The sequence below is a fragment of the Thalassophryne amazonica genome, chromosome 14, assembly GCF_902500255.1.
Source record: "Thalassophryne amazonica chromosome 14, fThaAma1.1, whole genome shotgun sequence".
NCBI lineage: Eukaryota > Metazoa > Chordata > Actinopteri > Batrachoidiformes > Batrachoididae > Thalassophryne > Thalassophryne amazonica.
The window spans coordinates 29,902,559-29,912,117 of record NC_047116.1 but is presented as its reverse complement, the minus strand read 5'-3'; positions in this window follow the sequence as shown (position 1 = coordinate 29,912,117).

Sequence of the window (9,559 nt, the reverse complement as noted above, 5' to 3'; positions counted from 1 at the left end):
ATCACCTCTAAATTATTTACACATTATTCACTTCGCGTGTTTTTAGGAATCCGCTAGCTTAGCGTAGCTCTTAGCCGATTTAGCATGGCGGCTTCTCCTGTCTCTCCCGCACTTTTCTGCTCTGGGTGTGAAATGTTTAGTTATTCCTCGGCCTCCTTTAGCAGTAACGGTACTTGTAATAAGTGTAGCTTATTCGTAGCTTTGGAGGCCAGGCTGGGCGAATTGGAGACTCGGCTCCGCACCGTGGAAAATTCTACAGCTAGCCAGGCCCCTGTAGTCGGTGCGGACCAAGGTAGCTTAGCCACCGTTAGTTCCCCCCTGGCAGATCCCGAGCAGCCGGGAAAGAAGGCTGACTGGGTGACTGTGAGGAGGAAGCGTAGCCCTAAACAGAAGCCCCGTGTACACCGCCAACCCGTTCACATCTCTAACCGTTTTTCCCCACTCGACGACACACCCGCCGAGGATCAAACTCTGGTTATTGGCGACTCTGTTTTGAGAAATGTGAAGTTAGCAACACCAGCAACCATAGTCAATTGTCTTCCGGGGGCCAGAGCAGGCGACATCGAAGGACATTTGAAACTGCTGGCTAAGGCTAAGCGTAAATTTGGTAAGATTGTAATTCACGTCGGCAGTAATGACACCCGGTTACGCCAATCGGAGGTCACTAAAATTAACATTAAATCGGTGTGTAACTTTGCAAAAAAAATGTCGGACTCTGTAGTTTTCTCTGGGCCCCTCCCCAATCAGACCGGGAGTGACATGTTTAGCCGCATGTTCTCCTTGAATTGCTGGCTGTCTGAGTGGTGTCCAAAAAATGAGGTGGGCTTCATAGATAATTGGCAAAGCTTCTGGGGAAAACCTGGTCTTGTTAGGAGAGACGGCATCCATCCCACTTTGGATGGAGCAGCTCTCATTTCTAGAAATCTGGCCAGTTTTCTTAAATCCTCCAAACCGTGACTATCCAGGGTTGGCACCAGGAAGCAGAGTTGTAGTCTTACACACCTCTCTGCAGCTTCTCTCCCCCTGCCATCCCCTCATTACGCCATCCCCGTAGAGACGGTGCCTGCTCCCAGACCACCAATAACCAGCAAAAATCTATTTAAGCATAAAAATTCAAAAAGAAAAAATAATATAGCACCTTCAACTGCACCACAGACTAAAACAGTTAAATGTGGTCTATTAAACATTAGGTCTCTCTCTTCTAAGTCCCTGTTGGTAAATTATATAATAATTGATCAACATATTGATTTATTCTGCCTTACAGAAACCTGGTTACAGCAGGATGAATATGTTAGTTTAAATGAGTCAACACCCCCGAGTCACACTAACTGTCAGAATGCTCGTAGCACAGGCCGGGGCGGAGGATTAGCAGCAGTCTTCCATTCCAGCTTATTAATTAATCAAAAACCCAGACAGAGCTTTAATTAATTTGAAAGCTTGTCTCTTAGTCTTGTCCATCCAAATTGGAAGTCCCAAAAACCAGTTTTATTTGTTATTATCTATCGTCCACCTGGTCGTTACTGTGAGTTTCTCTGTGAATTTTCAGACCTTTTGTCTGACTTAGTGCTTAGCTCAGATAAGATAATTATAGTGGGCGATTTTAACATCCACACAGATGCTGAGAATGACAGCCTCAACACTGCATTTAATCTATTATTAGACTATTGGCTTTGCTCAAAAAGTAAATGAGTCCACCCACCACTTTAATCATATCTTAGATCTTGTTCTGACTTATGGTATGGAAATAGAAGACTTAACAGTATTCCCTGAAAACTCCCTTCTGTCTGATCATTTCTTAATAACATTTACATTTACTCTGATGGACTACCCAGCAGTGGGGAATAAGTTTCATTACACTAGAAGTCTTTCAGAAAGCGCTGTAACTAGGTTTAAGGATATGATTCCTTCTTTATGTGCTCTAATGCCATATACCAACACAGTGCAGAGTAGCTACCTAAACTCTGTAAGGGAGATAGAGTATCTCGTCAATAGTTTTACATCCTCATTGAAGACAACTTTGGATGCTGTAGCTCCTCTGAAAAAGAGAGCTTTACATCAGAAGTGTCTGACTCCGTGGTATAACTCACAAACCCGTAGCTTAAAGCAGATAACCCGTAAGTTGGAGAGGAAATGGCGTCTCACTAATTTAGAAGATCTTCACTTAGCCTAGAAAAAGAGTCTGTTGCTCTATAAAAAAGCCCTCCGTAAAGCTAGGACATCTTTCTACTCATCACTAATTGAAGAAAATAAGAACAACCCCAGGTTTCTTTTCAGCACTGTAGCCAGGCTGACAAAGAGTCAGAGCTCTGTTGAGCTGAGTATTCCATTAACTTTAACTAGTAATGACTTCATGACTTTCTTTGCTAACAAAATTTTAACTATTAGAGAAAAAATTACTCATAACCATCCCAAAGACGTATCGTTATCTTTGGCTGCTTTCAGTGATGCCGGTATTTGGTTAGACTCTTTCTCTCCGATTGTTCTGAGTTATTTTCATTAGTTACTTCATCCAAACCATCAACATGTTTATTATACCCCATTAGTTGGCTATGTACCACAGGCTTTTAAGGTGGCAGTAATTAAACCATTACTTAAAAAGCCATCACTTGACCCAGCTATCTTAGCTAATTATAGGCCAATCTCCAACCTTCCTTTTCTCTCAAACATTCTTGAAAGGGTAGTTGTAAAACAGCTAACTGATCATCTGCAGAGGAATGGTCTATTTGAAGAGTTTGTCAGGTTTTAGAATTCATCATAGTACAGAAACAGCATTAGTGAAGGTTACAAATGATCTTCTTATGGCCTCGGACAGTGGACTCATCTCTGTCCTTGTTCTGTTAGACCTCAGTGCTGCTTTTGATACTGTTGACCATAAAATTTTATTACAGAGATTAGAGCATGCCATAGGTATTAAAGGCACTGCGCTGCGGTGGTTTGAATCATATTTGTCTAATAGATTACAATTTGTTCATGTAAATGGGGAATCTTCTTCACAGACTAAAGTTAATTATGGAGTTCCACAAGGTTCTGTGCTAGGACCAATTTTATTCACTTTATACATGCTTCCCTTAGGCAGTATTATTAGACGGTATTGCTTAAATTTTCATTGTTACGCAGATGATACCCAGCTTTATCTATCCATGAAGCCAGAGGACACACACCAATTAGCTAAACTGCAGGATTGTCTTACAGACATAAAGACATGGATGACCTCTAATTTCCTGCTTTTAAACTCAGATAAAACTGAAGTTATTGTACTTGGCCCCACAAATCTTAGAAACATGGTGTCTAACCAGATCCTTACTCTGGATGGCATTACCCTGACCTCTAGTAATACTGTGAGAAATCTTGGAGTCATTTTTGATCAGGATATGTCATTCAAAGCGCATATTAAACAAATATGTAGGACTGCTTTTTTGCATTTACGCAATATCTCTAAAATCAGAAAGGTCTTGTCTCAGAGTGATGCTGAAAAACTAATTCATGCATTTATTTCCTCTAGGCTGGACTATTGTAATTCATTATTATCAGGTTGTCTTAAAAGTTCCCTAAAAAGCCTTCAGTTAATTCAAAATGCTGCAGCTAGAGTACTGACGGGGACTAGAAGGAGAGAGCATATCTCACCCATATTGGCCTCTCTTCATTGGCTTCCTGTTAATTCTAGAATAGAATTGAAAACTTCTTCTTACTTATAAGGTTTTGAATAATCAGGTCCCATCTTATCTTAGGGACGTCATAGTACCATATCACCCCAATAGAGCGCTTCGCTCTCAGACTGCAGGCTTACTTGTAGTTCCTAGGGTTTGTAAGAGTAGAATGGGAGGCAGAGCCTTCAGCTTTCAGGCTCCTCTCCTGTGGAACCAGCTCCCAATTCGGATCAGGGAGACAGACACCCTCTCTACTTTTAAGATTAGGCTTAAAACTTTCCTTTTTGCTAAAGCTTATAGTTAGGGCTGGATCAGGTGACCCTGAACCATCCCTTAGTTATGCTGCTATAGACTTAGACTGCTGGGGGGTTCCCATGATGCACTGAGTGTTTCTTTCTCTTTTTGCTCTGTATGCACCACTCTGCATTTAATCATTAGTGATCAATCTCTGCTCCCCTCCACAGCATGTCTTTTTCCTGGTTCTCTCCCTCAGCCCCAACCAGTCCCAGCAGAAGACTGCCCCTCCCTGAGCCTGGTTCTGCTGGAGGTTTCTTCCTGTTAAAAGGGAGTTTTTCCTTCCCACTGTAGCCAAGTGCTTGCTCACAGGGGGTCGTTTTGACCGTTGGGGTTTTACATAATTATTGTATGGCCTTGCCTTACAATATAAAGCACCTTGGGGCAACTGTTTGTTGTGATTTGGCGCTATATAAAAAAAAAAAGAAAAAGAAGAAAAGAAAGAAAGAAAGATTATAAATCATTCCTTTCTAGTCTATAACTTGTGCTGGCCCTGATATAGCTGATAAAAATAAAATAAGCCAGAGTGCAGTAGAAAAATGGTACATAGAGCCACAGCCATTTTGATCTAGAATCATGACCTTAGGGACTGACTTATACCTACCTGAAGGTCAGTCTCCAGCCGGTTGCAGTCCACTTCATGATCGGATTTACGATAGTCCGCACGGTCAATCCGGGTTGCTTTTTGTATACAAATGTAATATGGCTTTCAAGTCAAATTCTTGTATTTTGCTGATTAAGTATGTCTTTCTCTCCCGCCTTTGTAACCCGTGGTGTATTCAGAATATATATATTTAATAAATTGAATAAGCACAAAGAAAGTAATAATAAATACATACCCTGAAAGACACATCTGCTGATTTTACTCCTGTGTATAGGCACACAGCATTCATTCGGTGTTTCAGCTTTTCCCATAATACCCCTGGTGGCCACCTGCACTTCCTTGAATGCACCGCGGTGCTAGCAGAGTTCCGCTGTCTCACAGCGCATGTAAACAATGGCAAAGCAAGGATGTGGATGGCGTTAATTTAGCGAGTTCACGGGTGATTATGATGATTATATGCTCTCCCAAGTTGAGAGGGTTATCTAGAGGAGGTGTAGCACCTGTGATGGACTTCTGCTGTGTCCCAATGTTGTCTTATTGTCCATACTTCATGAGATGTGTTTACACTGTGAGTGCTGAGCTCCTGACACCGGAACTCTGCTGAAACCGACCTCTCGCGTGAGTCATGGACCACCAGACGGCGTGAGATTCACAACTGCGATACACCAAATGTACACTCAACAAAAATATAAACGCAACACTTTTGGTTTTGCTCCCATTTTGTATGAGATGAACTCAAAGATCTAAAACTTTTTCCACATACACAATATCACCATTTCCCTCAAATATTGTTCACAAACCAGTCTAAATCTGTGATAGTGAGCACTTCTCCTTTGCTGAGATAATCCATCCCACCTCACAGGTGTGCCATATCAAGATGTTGATTAGACACCATGATTAGTGCACAGGTGTGCCTTAGACTGCCTACAATAAAAGGCCACTCTGAAAGGTGCAGTTTTATCACACAGCACAATGCCACAGATGTCGCAAGATTTGAGGGAGCGTGCAATTGGCATGTTGACAGCAGGAATGTCAACCAGAGCTATTGCTCGTGTATTGAATGTTCATTTCTCTACCATAAGCCGTCTCCAAAGGCGTTTCAGAGAATTTGGCAGTACATCCAACCAGCCTCACAACTGCAGACCACATGTAACCACACCAGGCCAGGACCTCCACATCCAGCATGTTCACCTCCAAGATCGTCTGAGACCAGCCACTCGGACAGCTGCTGAAACAATCGGTTTGCATAATCAAAGAATTTCCGTGCCAAACTGTCAGAAACCGTCTCAGGGAAGCTCATCTACATGCTCGTCGTCCTCATCTGGGTCTCGACCTGACTCCAGTTCGTCGTCGTAACTGACTTGAGTGGGCAAATGCTCACATTCGCTGGCGTTTGGCACGTTGGAGAGGTGTTCGCTTCACGGATGAATCCCGGTTCACACTGTTCAGGGCAGATGGCAGACAGCGTGTGTGGCGTCGTGTGGGTGAGCGGTTTTCTGATGTCAATGTTGTGGATCGAGTGGCCCATGGTGGCGGTGGGGTTATGGTATGGGCAGGCATCTGTTATGGACGAAGAACACAGGTGCATTTTATTGATGGCATTTTGAATGCACAGAGATACTGTGACGAGATCCTGAGGCCCATTGTTGTGCCATACATCCAAGAACATCACCTCATGTTGCAGCAGGATAATGCACGGCCCCATGTTGCAAGGATCTGTACACAATTCTTGGAAGCTGAAAATGTCCCAGTTCTTGCATGGCCGGCATACTCACCGGACATGTCACCCATTGAGCATGTTTGGGATGTTCTGGACCGGCGTATACGACAGCGTGTACCAGTTCCTGCCAATATCCAGCAACTTCGCACAGCCATTGAAGAGGAGCGGACCAACATTCCACAGGCCACAATTGACAACCTGATCAACTCTATGCGAAGGAGATGTGTTGCACTGCATGAGGAAAATGGTGGTCACACCAGATACTGACTGGTATCCCCCCCCAATAAAACAAAACTGCACCTTTCAGAGTGGCCTTTTATTGTGGACAGTCTAAGGCACACCTGTGCACTAATCATGGTGTCTAATCAGAATCTTGGTATGGCACACCTGTGAGGTGGGATGGATTATCTCAGCAAAGGAGAAAAGCTCACTATCACAGATTTAGACGGGTTTGTGAACAATATTTGAGGGAAATGGTGATATTGTGTATGTGGAAAAAGTTTTAGATCTTTGAGTTCATCTCATACAAAATGGGAGCAAAACCAAAAGTGTTGCGTTTATATTTTTGTTGAGTGTAGAATGTTGTTCTGCTTCTGCTCCAGTACCACATTAACTCATTTCCCTACTTCCAAATTGTATGAGTTCCACACAACAGTCAGTAAACATCTGAGAGCCGTGGTCACGATTGAGTTGCTTGATTCTTTTATTTGTCCATCCACATCACTAACACAAATGGCTGAGAGCCAGTCCCGTGTCCACGTCACAGCTCTCCTGTTAAGATCGCAAACAAACATGCCCACCATCATCTCCCACTATCACCTCCTCTTCAACTCTTTGTGGTCACACTTATAAACACACAGATAAAGTTGTGGGGCTTCCTCCGCTCGACTGATGTATTGTGTAGTGCGGGAGAGATGACATTTCATCTCTGTGACAGTGGCAAAAAAAAAACACATCCCATTACACACTTTCGGGAGAGGCAACACACTTTGTTAGAGTAATGCTGGCCACATGACACTCACACATTCCCAAATATTAGTGGTGAAAGTTACACAGATCTGCGCTGTTAAGCTACGCTGCTCGGCTGAGCTGCTGCTGTGTTCAACGCAGCGCGGCTCCTAAAACCATTACAATACATTTATATATGTTATATTTTTACACAGTTATCCTTTATTGACCGAGTTTCATTCATGAAGTCAGTGGTGTGGGTACACATCTCTATGTGTGGGTGTGCCTGTGAGCGGCACAGCGCGGCTCATTATAATCTCATTATTTTAAGGTGCAAATTAAAAAATCCTGTCTTGTTGAACAATTTTAATCACTAAGGACAAGTATTTTAACTAGACATTGGTCTAGCAGTGGAAAATATCAACTAGATATAAGTGAAGAGTTAATGGTCCGTGTCATCGGGCGACACAGGTACAGCAGGAGACATACAGCTGTTTATCATCCAAATATCACAGACAAAGTGACAAGAATAACCAAAACCACTTATTTATGGAAGGAAATATTGTCTCCCTTGTTCCTCCGTTTGTGGCTTTGCCAACATGTGCAGCTTTCCGGCATATTCCACCTGTTTCTTGACGAGACTAAGCGAACTTCTATGCACGCAAATCACTAACTTGCTCAGAATTAAAATGGCGATCACACCTCCTTGTCAGCACATGGCTCAGTGCTACTGCGCTCTCTAGTTCTTATATACAGCTCCATGGTTCCTATACACATGCTGAAATGGCTCTGGAGGGAGGTTCACAAGGTGATGTCACGTAAATTAACATTTCTCACAGGTTAATGTTAGATAATATCTGTGCTAATTCTTTGTTTTATGTTAGCTATCAAGTATTTGTGTTATTTGTTTGGAAGTTCTGAGAAATATAAGTTAAGTTTTACTTCAGCATGTGTCCAAGTTTCAGACACAGGGAGACCTCCCCCTGTTGGTGAAAGCCAGTAACATTAGAAATGAAGAAAAGAAATGCCCACAAGGTATAAAAAGTGTTGTATGACTCATTTTAGGGGCCTTTCACAAGCTGGACACTGTCTGTGAGGGTCCCAGGCCTGGTTTTTGATGTGACCTTTAATAAACTCAAAATGAGGAATACAATGGTTTTGTTTTTGGTAAGAGGCAGAATCTTGTATAAAAGAACCGGGTAAAAATAACACTGACAGATCTGACAGTTTCATAACAGATGAAATCAAACTAAATTCCCCAATTTTTATGATTTAATATCTCAGGGAAGGCATATGGAACCAAAAATAAAACACAATACTTTCATAATTCTTTATGTATTTTGGTTAGTCAACTCATTTCACATTTAGCAGTGATATGCCCATGAAATACCGCATGAGGAAGTAAAGCCTATAGGGGCCCAGAGACCCCTTTGTGCCAGGCCTTAGCTCTGGATTCAGTTGCATGAAACAGATGAGAGTCTACAACAGGGCGCAAGCCCAACTCAACACAGGTACTTACCCAGCCTAAGATTGTAGTAATTTACATTTGGGTAGACTGGGACAATGCAAATCGTGTGAGCAGGATTCAAAGACAGGTCTACATATTGGTAGGCCAGCTCCTTAGCCACTGAGCTATCTGCTTTACACAGCACCTGACATTCCCAGACAGTCTCCCATCCAAGTCCTAACTAGGCCTGACTCGGTTTATCTTTCTAAACAGACATGATTGGACATTTGTGGCCATAGGTACATGAAGAAGGGTGACCAAGATATCGAGTTTGAAAACAATCTCTAAAAAACACCAAGTTTTAATGTCAACACAGTCCTAACATTCAGTTTTCATTGCTAACACCAAGTAAACAAGACCACCAAACTGCTCCAATTGGTATGACATTCCAACATGTATCTGTATGGTCAGATGTTGGTAAAACTATTAGACCACACCTAGACTACATGACCAGAGCCTGGAACCCACTCTACAAGAAAGATAATTGAAAACATATGAAGGAGGGCCACCAAGCTGGTTTCAGCCCTGAAGGATGACTCCTTTGAGACTTATCTCATGAAACTGAAGTTACCCAATCTCTGTTACGGAAAGGGTTTGTGGTGACATGAACGTGATGTACAAACACGTCAGAAGCAAACAGCCTACATTAAACTGGACAACAGCAACTTCAGAGGGCGCAACAAGAAGCTGGTCAACACTGAGACATACAAGTATGTGGAATGTGCTTCCCCAGGATGTTGTATCTGCTTCAAGTCTGCCTTCAAATCAAGACTGGACAAACACTGGGCCAAATATTGCTTCAGCCTCCAGTTGGTACATTATCATTTCAAAGCTGAAGG